At 41.9% G+C, this 21,476-nt stretch overlaps 1 protein-coding gene across 2 annotated transcripts in view; it reads right to left on the bottom strand.

The window, feature by feature from the left end:
- Positions 1 to 6,359, bottom strand: part of fam222ba (family with sequence similarity 222 member Ba) — a 48,705-nt gene extending 42,346 nt beyond the window's left edge. The window contains exon 1 of one of the 2 annotated variants that reach the window (XM_078548290.1): positions 6,245 to 6,359. The gene's annotated coding sequence lies outside the window, so the exon portion shown is untranslated. Of the gene's footprint in view, positions 1 to 5,788; positions 5,965 to 6,244 lie in introns of those variants that run through there. The other variant, XM_078548291.1, reaches the window with a different exon arrangement.
- Between the last annotated feature and the right edge of the window lie 15,117 nt (positions 6,360 to 21,476).

Raw genomic sequence — 21,476 nt, 5'->3', positions numbered from 1 at the left:
GATGAGTCCATCAAAATGATGTCATTTCAGAATTACAACTTTCCTTTTAACCCCCAACTCCCTGTATGTCTGTTCAGTCAGCAATTGGGTTTCAGTAATTGCCATTACAGAGTCAGGAATTATGGCATCCTATAATGGTTTTCCATTAATTTCTTCAAAAACTTGAATAGCTGTTTATGGAATGAGATCAAGCTGGGCCCTGGGGACTTTACTCCATGAAGTGCAATGTATTTATTTTAGTTTGCCATTTGTTTTACATAATTACAACTACAGTTTGTGCTAGCAGTTAATTATAGGTAATTAAACATTAGCCTGGATTTGCACCAAGTTGTCAGTAGCAACCAACCTGCCCTTGCTTGTAAAACGCAACAGAAATTCTTAATATTGCAGCACATCTAACAAAGGCAAGCTGTGTTAATACCAGCTCTCCACCCATTTTCCTGTACTGCTATTCACAGCAGCATCTAGGGTTCTACAGATATTTGAGGCCCTTTCTTACGAATCTGCACTCTGCTTAACCCTAGTGCAGTTTGGGTAGGACAAGTGATTTGGCATCCTAAAAATCATGCCAATTACAACATGCAGTAGGATTTTGCTGCTCAAATACTGCAACCTCCAGTTGAAGTACCAATTTTGACTAATCTCTGGAATCTCTCTGCTCCTTTAAGACTCACCTTAAAAACCAACTTATTTGTCCAAGCTCTTGGGCACCCAACCTAATATCAACTTATGTAGTCAAGCGTCAAATTTTGTTTTATAACGCTCCTGCGAAGCATCTCGGGACATTTTACTACGTTAAAGATGCTATTTTAAATACAAGTTACTGTTGGCAATAAATCACTTGCTAATTCTGTAAACCTAAAGCTCTCAGGTGTTTATGTACTTGCAAAAAGGACTTTTCCAAAGATGTATACAGATCTGCATTTAAACAAAGGAGCATTAAGCCTGCTAAAAGCAGATGATCTGATGCCATGACCACTGAACGACACACCCACACACAGCTAGGTTCATCCCAAGGGCAGCCAGGGATCTCTGGTAACAAGGTGTTGATCCTTCCCATGTACTTAGATGGTCCTCATAGGCAAGCCATTCTAGGATGGGTTCTTTGAGGTGGGGTAAATGGAATGTGCAGTAGGGCACAGCCAAATTAAATCCTACATACAAGTACACAAATTCCAGCAAGGATCATGAGATCATGATTAAAGAGTGGGCAGAGCTACCATTTTGGAATTAGGACTTGGAACTGCAAAGATCTTTCAGCAGACAGCTGGTATAGTGCTAAACAAAAACAGAATTACCTGGAAAAACTCAGGTCTGGCAGCATCGGCGGAGAAGAAAAGAGTTGACGTTTCGAGTCCTCATGACCCTTCACTGTTTGGAGGGGGGGGTGCAGTGGAGGGGGTTATAGTTTTTTTGAACCACAATTTTATTAAGTTACACAAAAAACAAATGAAACTTGCTGCTGGAAGATGCCACCAGTAGCCAATGCAGCAAATTGTTTCAAATAAGGTACAATAAATTCTCTCAAACACTGAAAGTCTGGGCTTTATACCGAAGGGTCGCAGTACATTGACTGCTGAATCAAAATGAGTAATGACTGTATAATTTGTACAAATGTTGTTTAAATAAGCATTTCTTAGACATTTTCTACGCCAAAAAAAAATTCCACGAATTTAATAAAATAATTTTAGATCTGGGGGCCTGCACAGGGATGAGTTGGAAGGCTGCAGACACTAATCTACCCAGATGTGCAGCCCAACCCCCTCCCCCATTCCAGTGCCAGGACATTGATATGAAGATATGCTCCTTCATCCCTTCCACTTCGAGCAATTCACAGATGACACTTTTTTTCTGAATGCCTTGGTCTCTCCCTGGATACCCTAGGCTCGTGCCCCACATTTTGAACAGTGACAAATTAAGCCCAATGCTCCTGGCTTCAACTCTCAGCATATTTGAAAAGGTATGGGAACCCGGTTATGATTTCTGCATTTTAATCTGAAACATTGGTTAATTATTAACAACTACATAATCCAAGTATAGAATGTCTGGTGTACTAAATCACTTTTTATGCACTCTCAGGATGCAAGGCTCCTGACCCAAGCAGAAAAAATTCCACTGTGAGAAAGATTTATTTGCAATATGGAGTGTTTTAATAGGTTTTCAGGAGGATTAAACAGGCTAAAGCAGAGAGTGCAAGTTTATTTCCACCCCCCACCGCTGCTTAGGTGGAAGTTTCAAATAACTTGAAAATTGACTTTTATATAAGCCAAGCAATCAATCAGGACCACCTTCATTTCTCAGATTGTGGTATCGTGGTTAAAAATCAGTTTGTAGTTGAGCAGGAGGCCCCTGCAGCTGCTCTAATGTTATATTAAATGTCAGAAACATGTCCATATTCATGACTAAACTCTGGTCGGACAACGTGGAAAGCGACAAATTAAGTGAAGGAAATAAAGGCTTCTCTCATGACTCAGTGGTATTTGAAAAAGATTCATGTGAATGATACCAAAATAGAGATTATAACTAGCAGGAAAGATTGAATAGCTTGGGGTTCTTCTCTGGAAAAGCAAAGGCTAAGGGGGTGACCAAATGGAGGTCTTTAAAATTATGAGGCACACCAAAGCCAGGGGGAGGAATGAGAGATAAATGGAGGAGGGGGGTCATGTGAAGCATGTCCATTAGGCTGAATGTTCCATTTCTCTTCTGCCTGGTATGGTAGTGGTTTCAATGCCTTTGAGCTAGGGAAGCAGACAGGGAATAACAGTGCTGCAGTTCCTGATTGCTATCCAGTGACCCCTGCTAGAGCAAGTGTTGAGTGGACAGGATCATAAATGGCTTCATTTCCTTCCCCACACCACTGACCTCCCCCAAATCCCCAGCTCAAACTGCCCAATAGTACAATGACAAAACAGTAACTTGGTCAGATCAGAAGCCAAGATATGCATAGTTGAGGGCTAGACACTAAATCAATTAGGCAATACCCAAATGCTATAATGGGAATTAGTAACCTAGAGGGAAGAGATCAAATAGGCTGAGAGGTTGGGACATTGCACTAAGTAATAACCAATAGCTTCTAAATAAGATACAAGGGAAGAAATAGAAAGGAGAATGCGTTCAATCAGTAATGTGTAAACAGGGCCTGAATTAGGGTTTGAGTTGCAACATCTCAAAACTGGCATTTATCAAGATTCAACTTGATAACAGGTCCAGGGCACAGTAACAAAACTCAAATCATAAATACTAGCCTCAAACTCACATTTAAATTAGTTAGATCAACCTCCTGGCTAGGATGCCAGATTAAGCACCTTTCTATCAAGAAGAATCTTAATAAGTGACAACTTTCCCAAGGGATGGTTTAGGATATGCATTATGATTGACATAGAATTTGTAAAGGCCAAGTACGGGAAAAAAAAGTTGGATCAGTGCCAGACCAGCAAGACATTATGGTGCATTATTCCAAATTCAGCATTCCCCTTCCTCACCATCCTGAGGCAAGGCAAATGGGAGAGAAGGAAGTCAAGTCAATATGACCAGTCCTCCTTTTAAAGAAGGTGGAGTTAGTTTTTGACAGGAGCACATGACCAATAGGCTCAGAATGGTTTGCTGCCCGGACATTCCCAACTTCAGGCCCCAAGTGTCAAACCTGTAAACTAGTTATAAACGATGGCTTCCAATTCCAGGTGGAATCACAAAATTCTGGCATCCTATCAGTAGTAACTTTAATTCACAAGAGGCAGCAGGATGTGACCACTGTATAATCAAATCTCAATATAATGATGATGCATTGGCAAACTAAGTACATCTTATTGTCACATCATCCTCTTCCTTGAGGCATTGCTGAGAATAGCTGGGAGAATTAGTAAATTGTCAACAGCCATTATCTTTTTGCACTGAAATTCTGGGAGATGACTGGTGTGTTCAAAATTTACAGCTCACTTTGTTCCATTACCTCTCCAGGAACTGGAAATGCTGTTGCAGCAACATTAGACTTTTAACTAGTAAGCGATACAGCATAGTTGGCATAGGTTTTTCCAACCCATGCCTGGAAAACCATCAGCCTCCGGCATAGATCACTTCTGAGCACTTCTGTTTATTCAGTTTATTTTAAAAGCCCAACCCCAAATAAACACCCCCTCAGTGATGTAATGAAAGCTTGAAGATAAACAGGTGTTTTGGGAATAAATTATACCCTATCATACAAAGAAGAAAATATAGATGTACAACATTAAATGAGTTTCAAAACCCAAAACCAATGTTTAAATATCAGGGTTCTTTTTTTAAAAAAAAGACAGCCACATGGGAACAATCAGAAAACATTTACGTAAATCTGACTCCCTAGAAAATTACTGTCCTCTCGCTTTAATTATCCCAATTAGTTAAATGTGCAAGCAGTTAGAAAAAGTAGTTTTAGTGCAAGAATTTTTTTTTCAAACGTCAACATAATTATAGGACAAGTCAACCAAAACACTTAGACCGTCCATTGAAAACCATATTACAGTTTAAATTTTAAGTACATGGTTTGGACATCTGAAGGTCTCGCAATTGCCGTATAGAAAGGCTTAAATGTGAACAAGTTGCCTGCATTACCCAGCGTCACAAAGTGTAAACGACATCTTGAGGATTAAACTGATCGAGATGTAATTTGCCTAGCAACCGACTCATTAAAATCAGGGTTCAGAAACAGGCCAGCAATCCTTTCTCTTATCTCTCCTGCAAGAGATAACACAGTCTCCATCTGCTCACAATGAGCTGCTTCTTCAGGAACTTCATGCTCATATTAATGATTCCACCCCCGCCCAAAAAAAGAAAAATAACCCCAGCTCTTTAATTCGCCCCACATTGTCTCATTTCCTTGTGTTTTGCTCTCCTTGAGAATGCGCAGCTGGAAAAAAAAGAGGGGACCACACAGTGGAAGTACAATAACGTCGCACGACCAAAATTAATTGTTATTCTCTGGGGATACAGTGGGTGGTGAAGAGGGGAGGTGGGGGGGGATATCTAATGACAACTGCTGCCGTCCTGCGCAAATGATTAGTCACGCTGGATTCCCGGCTAATCAATTCAAGATAAACTGGTTTTAAAAACAGTACGAGAAGGGGAAATGCCTTTGTAACAATGGCGTACTGTAAAGATTGCAGATTGCCTCGACTGATTAAACCGTGCATCAGCCACAAGGTTATGCCACCGCCTAACACCACAATCCCTCATGATCCGAGATGAAAAGGGGCTGGCAATTCAAATCAAGCAGCGATTTTCTAACCACCCCCCCCACCCAACTCCCCCACTCTCTCGCTGCCTGTCCTCCCTCTCCCCACATTAATCTTCATGTGACACGGACAGACGGCTCTGGTTTAATGAAGATTTGCAGAGCGGACAACAGCCCTCCCCTTGAAATACTGCATTTTAAATAGCATTCTTTGAAGCTGCCCTTGTATATGAATGTATTAAAGAAAAGGCTTGACATCTGAGAGAAAAAAATTCACACACACACACAAAGCCAGACTGATGCCTCAGAGACTGCATGTTAAAATGAATTTAGTCTCTCATTTCTTTTAAAAAAAAGCTCAAAAAGTTTATTTTTTTTTTAAAAAGTTAACTTTAGCACTTCTTGGGCAATTTTCGGCATGATAAAAGAAATAAAAATGACATAGTAGCGAGTTTGCCATTGGCACCAATCTCATCGCAAGGAGTTACAAACACCAAAAAATAAATAAATTCTGGGTATGAACTCGAGAGAAAATTTCAGACATTTAGGAAAGTTAAATAGACACAACTGGTGGATTCTTACTCTTAAATATTCTCTGCCAAGGCTGCAACCTCCAGACGACAAGGCCGGCGGCGTTTGCTTTGCATCGTTTACGGCATTATTTTAAAACAAAATCCCCTCCGATCATAAAATTTAATTCGGAGACACTTTTGTGAGAGAAAAAGCAGAAAAAAAACCCCACTGAGCTCCCGAGCCCAACTCCCTGCCGGAAATAAAGAAGCAGCTGGCGTGATCGACAGCGGCACCTGACCAATGGGAGGTCCGGTCCTGTATCAACGCCCCGCCTATTGAGGGCGCAACGGACCAATAAGGCACGGGCGGGGAGGCGGGACTTCCGCTGGTAGGTTTGGTTGCCCGGGCGCCCGCCCCTCTTTTGTTAAGTGTCCGACGCCACCTCAATAATTAAACTAAAATCTGATAGCCTCCGGGAGGCGGCGGAAAAAATCGGCCACCAAGCAACGCCAGACGGACACTTACTTTCTGTGGAGCTGACAGGACTGCATAGTTAAACTGTGGGTAAGGTCATGAATTCGTTCGTTTCTTCGGCCCGCGCCGCTCGCTCGCAACCGCTGCTACTGCGGCAAAAAACGCCAGACGCAGCGACGGGCGGCGCATACGCATGCGCGCTACTAGCGACTGCCGGTAAATACGCATGCGCGCTCGACGCGTTGGTGATTAATACGCATGCGCAGCAGCACTTGCGCCGCATACGCATGCGCGATCGCAGTGACTGGACCGACCCACTTGTCCCACACGATTCCTCGTCTTCACAGATTTCACAACATATTTCGGGTCATTTTAAATTAACTTCTCGGCCTTATCTTTCACTTAACATTTTAATTTCAATTATATCCTAGCTACTCGAGAGAAACCATTGAGCTGGAGTGTGGCGCCCCTACCGGTTAGCATCATAGAGTTATACAGCACAGAAACAGGCCCATTGGCCCATCGTGTCTGTGCCGGCCAGCAAACACCTAGCTATTCTAATCCTATATTCCAGCCCTTAGCCCTTGGTCCTGTGTGCTCTGGTGTTTCAAGTGCTAATCTAAATATTTCTTAAATATTGAGTGTCCCTGTCTCTACCACCCCCTCAGGTTTCAGATTCCAACCACCCTCTGGGTGAAAAAAAATTTCCTCTAAACCTCCTGCCCCTTACCTTAAATCTATGCCCTCTAGTTATTGACACCTCTGCTAAGGGGAAAAGTTTCTTCCTATCTATACCCCTCATAATTTTGTACATCCCCTCAGCCCTCTCTCCTCAAAAGAAAACAACCCAATCCTATCCAGTCTCTCTTCATAGCTGAAACGCTCCAGCCCAGGCAACATCCTGCTGAATCTCCTCTGCATCCTCTCCGGTACAATCACTTCCTTCCTATAGTGTGGCGACCAGAACTGCACACAGTACTCCAGCTGTGGCCTAACTAGCTTTTTATACAGCTCTAATATAACCCTGCTCTTATATTCTATGCTTTGGCTAATAAAGGCAAGTATCCCATATGCCTTCTTAACCACCTTATCTACCTGTGCTGATGCCTTCAGGGATCTAGGGACATGTACATCAAGGTTCCTCTGATGCTCTGTAATTCATAGAATCCTAATATTCATTGTGTATTCCCTTGCCATGTTAGTCCTCCCAAAATGCATCACCTCACACTTCTGAGGATTAAATTCCATTTGCCACTGCTCTGCCCATCTTAGCAGCCCATCTATATCATCTTCCTGTTGGAGGATCAAAAGTTTCAGAGCAATGATGCACACATCATATAAAGATACACGTAGTTAGACAATTAATTCATTGTTTAATATTACATGTGTACAGCCCCAAGGGATTTCACAAATTGAGAAAAAGACTGAGTCATGAATTGAGGGATCTGGAGAATGAAATCAAATTGCTACTTGAAAGGAAGAGCTTGATATTGCTTTTAAAGGGGAGAGAGAGAAATCGAGTTTGCACTCTTCACTAACTGCCACCAAATAAAATGCTTGACATTTGCTGATGCATTGACATTCCCCACCCTCTAAGCACCAGGATACCAGAGCCTCTGGGTCAGGAGATCCTTGGAAATCGAATGCCTTGTATGTATTCCTGCATGAGTTTGCCATTGCGAATTGGGGAGAAAATCAACCACCACCTGAAACAGATGATATAGCCAATTACTACATTGCTACTTCTGGAACCTTGTTGCGTGTAAGTTGGCCACCATATTTCCTCCAGTAGAACAGTAAATAGGTTTCAAAACAAAAAATTCTTCTCAGTACATCAAGAGATTGTGAAAGCAACTATAAAAACACAAGTCTATATTTCTTCTTTGATGAAGCTTGTCCTGTAGTAAAACATAAGGGAGAAGCTAGAATACTAACACAGATGAAAAGGTCCTCAATAGTTTCACAGGCAAGGTCTTCAGCTGTTCTAATGCATCTCCCTTAGCAGACTGATGAAGTATACAACTTTTTTTCCACAGATGTAAAAATTGGTCTGTATCCAAATGCAGTTTTGGCCAGCATTCTAGAAACAAGTGATCAGACAGCTGCAGCAATTAGCCAAAGGCTGCATAACTCAAAAGTGGTGGATCCCACTGGACCCACAAATGCTTCTCAATTAAGGATGCTCCAAGATGCTTCACTACATTGCAGCCTCTCTATATAACTGTTTTCACCTGTTGTTCATTGGGTAGTGATCAGATATAGTTATCCTGGCTGATTTATTATCCTCTTCCTCTGCACAGGATTCATTTTAGTGTCCCGAATAGAGAGCGGGTTCTCCAAATTTCAAATCTAATGTTTAAAATAACCAGTCAAGTGCATTCAGTGGTGCAGAGACCTGCAGTGCCTGGTTCTGCCCAAAATAAACAGAGTACTTTAAAATTTTGGGAAAAGGAATTTTGAAATTGATGTTTATTTAAATGGTTAGCACTTATTATCCAATCTAAGCGAATATCTGTTTTAAACATGGATGCTTTAAGTGGTGGGGACTGTGCCAGGATCACTACACAACTGAATTTATTTCTACTGTTCCTGATTAGGCACATTTTACATTGCCTTTACATTATCATGGAAAGAGACCATATTGTTGAATGGCGTGGCTTGATCTCGACACCATTTTGAGGTTGAATATCAGGAGCTTTGCTACATTCATGGCTGTGGCATATCTCATTTGGGAGCGTTTAATGCTGACACTGGGTTTCCCGAGTTGGGGAAGTATTCCTTACACATCACTCAACAGGTGACACTTCACCTCTGGGTCAGGAAATTGTGACTCACCCCAGCCAACATTGCTAAAAATGATGTTCTGGTCATTATCACATCCCTGTTTGTGGGAGCTTGCTGTACATAAATTGGCTGCTGCTTTTCCTACTTTACAACAGTGATTACAAAAAGTATTTCAGTGGCTGTAAAGTGCTCTGAGATGTTCTGAGGTTGTGAAAGCTGCTATATAAATGCTAGTCTTCCTTTTATTTTATTGCTAATATCCCTTACTTTGATGAGCACAAAATATCACTCCAGCTCTAGAGAAGGGCTGAACAGGAGTGAGTGATGGCTGGAACACAATCTCTGGGCTTGGATCTTGCTCAGAATCTTGGCTTGAGAGTTCTCTCAGGGCTTTCAACAACATCTGAATCTCCCCATTGTGTTGCAACTTTGCAAAGATACTAGGCCTTTTATTGTACATCATCATATATCTTCCCTTGAGATTTAGCCTCCAGTTGTAGATGGAGATACTAATTTGGCGTCTTTGTGACTGTTTGATAATTATAATAGGCTACTCAATATTTGCGTCTCCAAACTAGCCTGTGGCCATTTCAGTCTGGCACAGATCCTCTTCTCCTCCTTTCTGCCTGAGGGCACAGCCTTGTTTGCCATTAAACAATACTCTTTGACATAACTTTGCACACAGTGGCAGGCAGGTCCACACTTTCCCTTTGTGCCACTGTTAGCAAGCTACATTAAAGTCAGCCCATCTGCAAACATCAAATCTAACCAGTTCCTTTGAAATGCTTCAGTTCTGCAATTTAAATTTAAATTCTCATTGGCACATAAATGCAAGTACAGTTGTTATGCAAGAGAAAGAAAGAACTTACATTTATACAATGCCTTTCATGACCTCAGGATGATGCAGAACGCTTTAAAGCCAATGAAATACTTTTGAAATGTAGTCAAAGATGTAATGTATCAAACGCAGTTGCCAATTTACGCACAACACAAACAACAAGAAAATAAATGTAGACACAGAAAATGATGGAAAAACTCAGCAGGTCAAAAAATAAATGGGATTATCTGTCTTTTAGAGATGTTGTTTGATGAATAAATATTGGTCAGGATACCAGGGGATTCTCCCCGCTCTACTTCCAATAGCCTTATGGGATCTTTTACATCCACTTGAGAGGGTAGACAGGTCCTTGGTTTAACGTCTCATCTGAAAGACAGCACTCTCCCTCAGTACATAGAAGTCTGGAGTGTGTGCACAGGTCTCTGGAGTGGAATTTAAACCCACAATGTTCTGACTTAGGGATGAGAATGCTCCCACTATGCTACAGCTATTACTGCACCAGATCCTTCTCTACACCATCAATACACTCTGCCCAAGTGTAGATCCACACAATGGTGTAGGATTTAATTGTGATTATTTCAGTCACCTATTTGATACAACAGTTAAATGTTTCGTGGAAACATCCTGCTATTGAAATTTATAAATTTAGGAGGAATATCCACATTTGTTACAGAGAGAACACTGTCTGCTTCAAGAGTATAACATGGTGCAGGTGTTCACGGGTTTCAATGGCTCCCAGTGGAGATGCCGGAGAGCTTCGTATATAAAAGATAGACAAAGGTATATTTCTGCAGCATTGTATACAGACCTGACTGAACTGAAATCTCACTACTCATCCATTACCAAATCTCACTGCTGAGTGGAGTGGACTGGCTCTAATTTTTAAGATTGTTCTCCCTTATTCGGGATTCGCCCACCAAGGGAAATCTGTATCAATCCTATCCAATCCCTTTATCATTTTAAACACCTCAATCAAATCATTCCTTAACCTTCTAAACACCAGGGAATACAAGCTAAGTTTATCCAACTTGTCCCTGTAAATATAATACCCCTCTTTTTGCTCATTTTTAATACATTTTGTGTGTAACATAGATGCAAAAATTACATAGAATGTACATCACAGAAACAGGCCATTTGGCCCAGTTGGTCCATTTTATATTTCTCCTGCCCTATTTTATCTTATTCCATCAACATGCCCTTTTATTTCTTTCTTTCTTTCTTTCCCATTTACTTATCTAGCTTCCCCTTAAACACTTCTATGCTATTGGCCTTCACTGCTCCCTGTGGAAGTGAGTTCCATGTTCCCACCACCCTGTGGGTAAAGAAGCTTGTCCTGAATTTCTTCTGGGAATTATTGGTCATCCCCTTCACAGGGAAAATGAAGACTTCAAGCAGGTGGCTGAAGCGTTGGATGCAAAACATGTCATATATTTCCCTGGTCTCATTTTAAGATTACAAAGACCAATGTGAATGAGCAAACACATTTTTTTTTTTATTCTTTGATGATCCACCCCTAACTGCCCTTGAACTGAGTGGCTTGCTAGGCTATTTCAGAGAGCAGTTAAGAGTCAACCACATTGCTGTGGGTCTGGAGTCACATATAGGCCTGACCAGGTAAGGCATCTGATTTCCTTCCCTAAAGAGTTAGTGGCCAGATGAGTTTTTATAGCTTTACATTCTTTATTTCATTCAATGAATTTAAATTCCACCAGCTGCCTTGATGGGATTTGAACCCATCTCCCTGGAGCATTAACCTGGATCTCTGGATCACTAGCCCTGTGACATTACCACTAAGCCGCCATCCCCACCCTAGTATTTTCTAGGACCAGTCACATTTCAGGTGTTCACATAGCAGATGTTTCAGCTATGTCAGCCAATGTAATACCGCAGAAACAAGCCTTTTTCTACCTTAGTCCAGGGATCAATGTAGGATGGTTTAAAAACCAATGATTAATTATATATTGTATGTTCAGCCTTAGAATGATTGATGAATTAAAAGGAAAATGCCCATTTTTATCCACTCTTGGGACTATTATTATTGATTACGTGTCTCTAGCATGTATGATTATAAAATGCGTTCTGACTTTCAAAGAGATAGCAAGCCTTTGTTAAATTGTCGGTAATGTGGTTCAAAATTTTAAATACATGGAGCCACCAACACACAATATTAAAAAATAATGCAGCCACCGCGTTACCAAAAAAAAGACTTGCATTCTTATCGCACTTTTCACAACCACTGGATGTCTCAAAGTGTTTACATCCAGTGAAGTACTTTTTGAAGTGTAGTCACTGTTGTAATGTAGGAAATGTGGCAGCCAAATTGTATGCAGCAAGCTCCCAAAAACAACAACGTGATAATAACGAGATAATCTGTCTTTTTTGTAATGTTGGTTGAAGGATAAATATTGGCCAAGGCACCAGGGATAACTCCCCTGCTCTGCTATGAAATAGTGCCGTCTTTTACATTCACCCGAGCAGGTAGATGAGGCCTCAGTTTAGCATCTCATCTGAAAGACAGCACCTCTGACTGTGCAGTGCTCCCTCAGTATTGCACTGAAATGTCAGCCTTGATTTTTCTGCTCAAGCCCTGGAGTGGGAAATTGGCAAACCAGTCAAATGCAGTTCCTACTTTTGCCCATTAAGTCTAGCCCAGGCTGGAGATGGAATCAGCTCCTGGAATTAAAAGGCCAGTATTTAACCCAACATATTTATGAACCTTTGTTTAGTCTGATGCTGCTGATGGTGTCTGTCACTATACCCATAGAAAGGAGCTTGGAAAGCTTTATACTGTTTCCCTGGCAATGCATGTTTTATATTACCCCCAGACTACATTGGCATCATTACTGAACCTCTACCCTGATTACCTGAGATTTTAGATGGATTCTAGTATCGCTATTCTGGTATGAACACTGATCTGCTACTTATCTACAGTTGTCATGTCTATTTTAGTGTTCTATTCATTTCTGTCCAACATGTAGGTGTCAGCCATGTCTCAGTGGGTAGCTGTCTTGCCTCTGAGTCAGAATGTCATAGGTTCAAGCCCCACTTCAGAGACTTGGGCACATAATCCAGGCTGACACACCTGATACATGGTACTTGGGGAGTGCTGCACTGTCAGAGGGTCAGTACTGAGGGAATTCTGCACTGTCGGAGGGTCAGTTCTGAGGGAGTGCTGCACTGTCAGAGGGTCAGTACTGAGGGAGTGCCGCATTGTTGGAGGGTCAGTAATGAGCAAGTGCTGTACTGTCAGATGGTCAGTACACAGGGAGTTCTGCACTGTTGGAGGGCCACTACTAAGGGAGTGCTGCACTGTCGGAGGGTCATTTCTGAGGCCGTGATCCTGCACTGACCCTCCGGCAGTGAAAGAGTGATTCATTGCCAAAGAGTCAGCACAGAGGGAGTGCTGCACTGTTGGAGGTGATGCCTCTCAGCTGAGATGTTAACGTGAGACCCCCATCTGCCCTCTCAGTTGGATATAAAAGAACCTATGATACTATTCAAAGAAGAGCAGGGGAGTTCTCCCTGGCATCCTGGTCAATGTCTATTCCTTAACCAACATCACTAAAAATGGATTATCTGGTCATTATCATGTTGCTGTATGTGGGATCTTGCTGTTTGCAAATTGGCTGCTGCATTTCCTACATTACAAAATGACTACACTTCAAATGTACTTAATTGGCTGTAAAATATTTTGGGATTTTGTGAAAGAGGCTATAGAAATGCAAATTATTTCTTTTTTTCTAAATATGGTGAAACAATGTCAGCCATCATTCCATTACCAACACTTCTGATTGCTTCACGTTGGACTGCTCCCCAACTACCCCCGAGAATCAACATGACACAACCAAATTGAGCCATTACTCTTTATTTATTCTTTCATGGAATGTGGGCATCACTGGTGAGGCCAGTACTTGTAGGCTTGCCAGACTATTTCACAGGGTTGTTAAGAGTCAACCACATGTTGGCCAGACCAACTAAGGATGGCAGATTTCCTTCACTAAAGGACATTAGTGAACCAGATGGGTTTGTACAACAATTAATTTTAGTCTCATCCATACTGAGACTAGCTTTATATTCCAAACTTATTAATTGATTTTAATCAGTTCCCACTGCTGGGATTTGAATTCGTGCTCCCAGAGCATCAGCTTGGGCCGCTTGATTACTAGTCCAATGACATTACCATTACACCATTCTCCCCTTCATCTCAAAACCCTCCAGTCTGTTACTCATTCCATGTGTCCACCTTCACTACTCACAATAAAATGATAGATTTTAAGTGATGGTGGGATTGCAGACACATGCCCAGAAACATTGGAACAGGAGGAGGCCCTTCAGTTCCTCAAGCCTGTTCCATCGTTAAGTTAGATCATAGTTGGTCTGTATTTTAGTTCCATCTACTCATCTTGGTTCCAAATCCTTTATTACCTCTACCTGATGAAAATCTATCATTCTCAATTTTGAAATTCTTGATTGAACCCCCAGTATCCACAGCTTTTTGAGAGGAGGGAGTTCCAGATTTCCACTACCCTTTGTGTGAAGAAGTGTTTCCTGACATCACCCTGAATGGCCTGGCTTGAATTTTAAGGTTCTGCCCCCTTGTTCTGGACTGCCCCTGCCAGAGGAAATATTTTCACTTTATCTCCCTTGTTGAGTCCTTCTTGTCTTTGAGGGGCCGATTAGCTTTCAGAAGGTAGAAAGAGATGCTGTCAGATTTGGGATTTAGTGTCAAGAAAATCTCATTAATGCTAACAGAGAGGGAGCAGTTAAAGAAAGAAAAACCCAGTTGATTGTAAGCACAAAGCCATTTTGCTCTTGTGCTGTTGTGAGAGTCTCACTGCATTTGTAATATATTACAACATTTGTAATAATAGACCATAACAGAGAAATTTCAAACACTGTGAACATAAGGGCCTATGACTTTGTTAGACTCTAGATTTTATTCCCCAGGCATGAAGGATAAATTGATTTTCTGCTTCAACCTAACTGCCAATGGTTTTTTCAGTAAATGGAAAAAGTAATATTACATTACTGTTAGCCGCTAATGACACAGACAAGGTCACAGACACAATGCTCGTCCTTACAGTGTTGAATCAATATCAGCACTTTGCAAAGACTTCAAAAGGCAATTTGGTTCCCTAAAGTACTGTAATCAAAGTTGTGGAGGAGCACAGACAAGATGGGCCCCTCAAATATACACAAGGAAAACCAAACCAAGGTAACAGATTAAAAGAAGCTTACAAAGCAGGGGAGGATGACACGTTCTGGGTGCAGGGATTGCAGTGAGGGAATGAACTGAGGCTTATTCCTACCTCTTTATTGAACAGGGAAGGAGGAAAACAGAAAATAAAACACCATGATAACCACTGACGGTCAGCAAGGACCATCGGTCACCATGAGATACTGTGGTAGCGATATGAAATTCAATTGCTGTTTACTTACATTAACCATTTCATTCGTACATTTCCTTCCCTTGCATTTCATGACAATGTTCCCACTCTTCAATATGAAACTCTGACAGTTTCATTTATGTTCATGTTTATAATTCCTGTAAATATCTTGCCTGTTATATATTTGACTTTTATAGATATTCAAACTGGGATGGCTGGCTGCTTAAGGGGTCCACAGGGTCAGATTTCTATGACGATGAATTTACAGCACAGAAACTGGTCATTTGGTCCATCTGGTCTTTACCAGTGTTGTTGTTTCACATGAGCCTCCTCCCACTTTGCTTCTTTTCACCCTATCAGTTATCCTTCTATTCATTTCTCCCTCATGTGCTTATCCAGTTTTCTCTTAATGCATCTTTACTATTCATCTCCGCCACCCCTTGTGCTAATAGGTTCCACATCCTCACCATTCTCTGGGTGAAGAAGTTTCTCCTGAATTCCCTACTGGATTCATTAGTGGCTTGTGGCCCCAAGTCTTGGACTCCCCACAAGAGGAATCATTTTCTCAACAACTACCCTATCGAACCACTTCATAATTGTAAAGACTTCCGTTAGATACCCCTCAGGTTTTCTCGAGCCCCATCCTTTTCAATCTTTCCTGATAGTTGGAACCTCTCAGTTCTGGTAAGATCCCAGTAAATCTTTTTTCCAGTTTCTTCATTGTTTCAATATCTTTTTTGGAAAATGGAGACCAGGGCTGTGCGCAGTATTCACTGGTTACCCCACCCAGTTAAGCAACCTATTTCCTTCTGCATCTTCAATACATTTTATAATTAATAAATCCAAAGGGTTCAAAGAAAGTGGAGTACACCGTGTAATTAACTTGGATTTTACACCATGACTTACAGTTTTCAAAGTACTCCACCTATTTGGGTTTGAAGAATTTCCGAGTTGTAAAAAATATGCTTTGCCTGTAAGAAAATATCAGCAACTTTCTGGCTTTGTGGAAAGCTGTCATTATGGGTTGTCTTTGTGAGCTGCAGGAACATCAGTTATGGAGGAGGCTTAGTGTGTCCTGGACTATCCAGAGTGATATAGATGGGCAAAGCTACACACTAATGCAGTTCCAGTGTTGGAGCAGCTTCACATAGAATTTACCTCCTTCCCCCCACCGGACTCGGGTTGATAACTTTCCAGGATTGTTCTGGACTCTCCAGGAATTTAAGATTAAAATGACCCTGGACACTGCTGCAAGCAACAGCCAGAAGAGTAAATTTTGAGGCATTTAAAAGAAAAGAATCACTTTATTTTTGCACTTTCAGTTCATTAGCATAAAATATATTGGGAAAGTGGGGGTGGGGGGGCAGAAAGATTATTTAACTGGATGGAATGGCCGGAGGCAGAATCACATGAAACCTCCAGGAATACATCCAAAAAGCAAAATACTGTGGATGCTGGAAATCTGAAATAAAAACAGAAAGTGCTGGGAAAACTCAGCAGATCTGGCAGCATCTGTGGAAAGAGAAACAGAGTTAACGCTTCAAGTCTGTGACCTTTCATCAGAACAGGGAAAAGTTAGAGATATAATGGCCCAAATCTTTGGAGGAGCGGCAATCATCATCTGACTACCACTTAGCTCGAATATTCCCCTGCCTCGGCGTGCTCGGCATTTCTTGCCAGGTCTTCCAAGTCTTGTTTTCCCAGAAATGTAGAGCGCAGCATCCCTCAGAGAATTCCATCAGATCAGCAGAGTCAGGGGAAGATAGGACACGCCTCCTGTTTACGGATCTAGCTGCCGTGTGGTAAGTATAAAGGTCCAGGGTGAATATTAGCGAATGAGTGAATGAGTAGTGTGGGTGAGGTATCGGGTAGGGTGACAGGCGGGTGAGGTGGCAGATGGGTGACGTGGTAGGTGAGTAGGGTGACAGGTGGATGAGGTGGCAGGTGGATAGGGTGATGAGTGAGGTGGGAGGTGACAGGTGGGTAGGGTGACAAGTGAGAGATGGCATGTGGGTGGGGTGGCAGGTGGGTGAGGTGGGAGGTGTCAGCTGGGTGAGGCAGGTGGGTTGGGAGGGGTAGTCATGTCTGGTTGGGGATGATTGTCGGGTGGTGAGGTGGATAGCGTGGTTGGGAAGGGTAGTTGTGTCGGGTCGGGGTGTTAGTTGGATTGGGGGGGGTGGTGGGGTCTGTTGGCTGGTCAGGAAGGTAGTTGGGTCGGGGCAGTAGTGGGTCAGGAGGGGTAGTTGGGTCAGATTGGTGGAGGGGGGGGGGCTGCGGTCAGTGTGAGTGATTGGGGAGGTCAGTGTGTAGTTACTCAGAGGCTGGACTAGGTTTAAAACTGTCTAACATTTTCTGGGTACATTGGAACCGTCCGAAGTCTTCAACTCTAACTCCGAGTTGGAGACTTTTGCGGAGGGTCCTGGGGACCAGGGGAATTGCCCATTGGAAGCTGAAACTTCCTGGGCAATTCCCACATAGGTCAGTGTGTCAGAACTTCCTTGGGGTCCCAAAGTTCTTCCTGGATCGTATGTCCAGTCTCCGGAGACTGGAGGATCTATGCCAATAGGTTTTGAGCATGAGGTAGGTGGGACAAGGACAAAATGAAGGTCTGTGATAGGGTGAAAGACAGGAGAGATTGAATAGCAGAAGAGTTAATCTTCCAGAGCCAAAGAGAATGGTGATGGGTGAAGAGATGAAAGAAAAGATGTGCCTAGAGCTGATGTGCTACTGACTACAAGCAAAAATAAGAGAAAATCCAAAACAAGCTTTAAAAAAAGGAAACAAAACAGGTGCCAAGATTATGGGTGTTAATCTATGAATGCTCATGTTTACTGATTATAAAAATACCGGACCTGAGCAATGAAAGACAGTTGGACTGACAGCCAAGCTGATGGAGTCTATTTACTTTTCAATTGCTGTCGGAAGGCAAGAATGGACATCTTAAATGACCAATAGAAGGAGTGTGGGGCGAAGCAGCTGGAGGTAGGAGGGTTTGTGACACAGCCTTCAGAAATATGTCCGACCCAAGTTGGGAACACAAGTTATGATTTGGAAAACGATCAGAAAAACATCTCTATGATTTAAAGGCTTAAAATATACATATGATAATTATTTCAATCCAAAAATCGCAATCCACGGACTCAGATGAGTCGTAAAAAGTGAGAATTCAGCTTGAGTGGTTTACAGTCAGATTCTGAATCCTGATATTGAAGCAGCACCTTTCACTCCCAGCCATCTGTTATCAACTATATAGAGAGAGCTGTCGCTGACCTTCTGTCTTGGATTGCTCTCATTGCTGTGTCAGTGGTTTGTCTCATTGCTATGGATGGGATTTTCTAATATTGTCTGCAGATCAAATAAAAAAAATAGCAACTTATATTTATAATGCACCTTTGACATAATAAACCATTCCAAGATGCTTCTCACAAGAACATTGTCAAACAAAATTTGACACCGAGACACGTAAAGAGATATTAGGACAGATTACCAAAATCTTGGTCAAAGGAGAGTCTTAAAGGAGGGAAGTGAGGTAGACAGGCAGAGGTGTGCAGGGGAGGTATTCCAGAGCTTGGGGCTAATTAAAAGCTAATTTAAAAAAAAACAAAAGAGGTATCAACCTGTTTCCACCATTCATTGGGATCATGGCTGATCCTTATCCTAGCTCATTCTGCTCACCTTGACTCTGTGTCCATTGCTGCTCTTGGCTAGCAGTAATTGATTGCCCTCAGATGTAAGACTGTCATTGAGCTACCATCTACTATTTTTGTGGGAGAGGGTTCCACACTAATACTAGCCTTTTTTGTGAGGAAGTGTTTCCTAACTTCGCTCCTGAATGGCCTGGCTCTGGTTTTAAGGTGATGTCCCTTGAGAAACTCCTTTAATCAGAAAATGACCTAAATTTGGAACTTACCACCACATGGAGTCATTGAGGAGTATATCTGCATTTAAGAGAAGCACCTTGGAATGGTTTATTACGTCAAAGGTGCATTATAAATATAAGTTGTTGTTGTTTTAATTTGATCTGCATTTAACCCGGTGCCAGGGTTCAGGACATCTGCTTAGGGCTGGAGAGGGTCCGACAGTGGGAGGGGGAGGATCTAGTTGTCGTGGTCCATGTAGGTACCAATGACATAGGTAGAACTAAGAAAGAGGTTCTGCATAAAGAGTATGAGGAGCTAGGTACTAAATTGAAAGGTAGAACCTCAAAGGTTATAATCTCTAGATTATTAACTGAGCTGCATGCAAATTGACTTTGGGTACATGAAATTAGAGAGATGAACACATGGCTCAAAGACTGGTGTGGGAGAAGTGGGTTCTGGTTTGTGGGACACTGGCACTAGTAGAATTTTACATCCGGTTTGAAAGGGAGAAGAGTGGGTCTAAGACTAGTATTTTAAACTTAAATGAGTGTAACTATGTGGGCATGAAAGCTGAGCTAGTTGAAGTTAACTGGGATACGAGGCTAGGGGATAGATCAGTAGAGAAGCAGTGGCAGACATTTAAGAGGATTTTTCAGAATACTCAGAATAAGTATATTCCTACTACAAAGAAAAATTCTAAAGGTAGGACCCACCATCCGTTGTTAACTAAAGAGGTTAGGGAAAGCATCAAAGGAACTGTGCAAGAATGAGTGGCAGGTCAGATGTTTGGTCAGAATATAAAGAACAGCAGAGAATGACTACAAGGTTAATCAGGAAAAAGAAATTAAGAGTATGAGAGGAAGCTAGCTAGAGTTTCTACAGGTATTTAAACAAGAGAAGAGTAGGTAAAGTGAGTGTTGGTCCTCTAGAGAGTGAGAATGGGAGTTAATGGTAGATAATAAGGAAATGGCGGATGAAATGAACAAATATTTTGCTTCTGTCTTCACTATACAGGATATAAAAAAATCCAGTAATATCTGTAAATCAGGAAGCAGATGGGAGAGAAGAACTTGGTGAAATTACAATCACTAGGGAAGTGGTAATGAGCAAACTGATGGAGCTGTGGGCTGGCAAGTCTGCGGGTCCAGGTGGAAGGGTCTAAAAAGAAGTGGCTAATGAGGTAGTAGATGTGTTGGTGTTAAGTTTCTAAAATTCCCTCGATTCTGGATAGGTTCCATCAGACTGGAAAGTAGCAAATATAACCCTTCTATTCAAGAAGGGAGGGAGGCAGGAAACTATAAGCCAGTTAGCTTGATGTCTGTCTTGGAAAAGGTGTTAGAGTCAATCATTAAATAGGTTATAGTTGGGCACTTAGAAAAACACAAGGTAATTGGGAAGAGTCAGCATAGTTTTGTGAGAGGGAAATCATGTTTAACCAATTTATTGGAGCTCTTTGAAGGAGTAACATGTGCTGTGGATAAAGGGGAGCCTGTAGACATACAGTTCTTGGATTTCCAGAAGGCCTTTGATAAAGTGCCACATCAAAGGTTGTTGCGGAAAAGAAAAGCTCATGGTGTAGGGGGTAACATATTAGCATGGGTAGAGGATTCACTGGCTGAAAATGGAGAGTATGCATAAATGGGTCTTTGTCTGATTGGCAGGATGTGACTAGTAGAGTGCTGCAGGAGCCTGTGCTGGGGCCTCAACTTTTTATAATTTACATCAATGACTTAGATGAGGGGAATGAAGGTATGGTGGCTAAATTTACAGATGACACAAAGATAGGTAAGGTATGCTGTGAAGAAGGCATATGGAGTTTGCAGATGGATATAGATAAGTTGAGTGAGTGGGCAAAAATCTGGCAGATGGAGTATAACATGGGAAAATGTGAAGTTGTTCACTTTTGCAGGCAGAATACAAAAGCAGAGTATTACTTAAAAGGAGAATGACTGCAGAATTAAGAGCTGCAAATGGATCTAGGTGTTCTAGTGCTTGAGTCATAAAATGTTAGTATGTAGGTACAGCATGTAATCAAGAAGGCTAATGGAATGCTATCCTTTATTACAAAAGGAATTGAACATAAAAGTAAGGATGTTATGCTTCAATTATACAGGGCATTGGTGAGACCGCATCTCGAATACTGTGTGCTCCTCATTTATGGAAGGGTGTAAAGGCATTGGAGGTGGTTCAGAGGAGGTTTACTAGATTGATACCTGGAATGAGTGGGTTGTCTTATGAGGAAAGGTTGGACAGGCTGGGCTTGTTTCCACAGAAGCTTAGAGCGAGGAGTGACTTGATTGAAGTATATAAGATCCTGAATGGTCTTGACAAAGTGGATGTGGAAAGGATGTTTGCTCTTGTGGGTAAGTCCAGAGCTAGAGGGCATTGTTTTATTATTAGGGGCCACCCTTTTA

Source organism: Cetorhinus maximus, chromosome 9 (assembly GCF_964194155.1).
Source record: "Cetorhinus maximus chromosome 9, sCetMax3.hap1.1, whole genome shotgun sequence".
Classification (NCBI taxonomy): Eukaryota; Metazoa; Chordata; class Chondrichthyes; order Lamniformes; family Cetorhinidae; genus Cetorhinus; species Cetorhinus maximus.
This window is presented reverse-complemented; position numbering and strand designations above follow the sequence as displayed.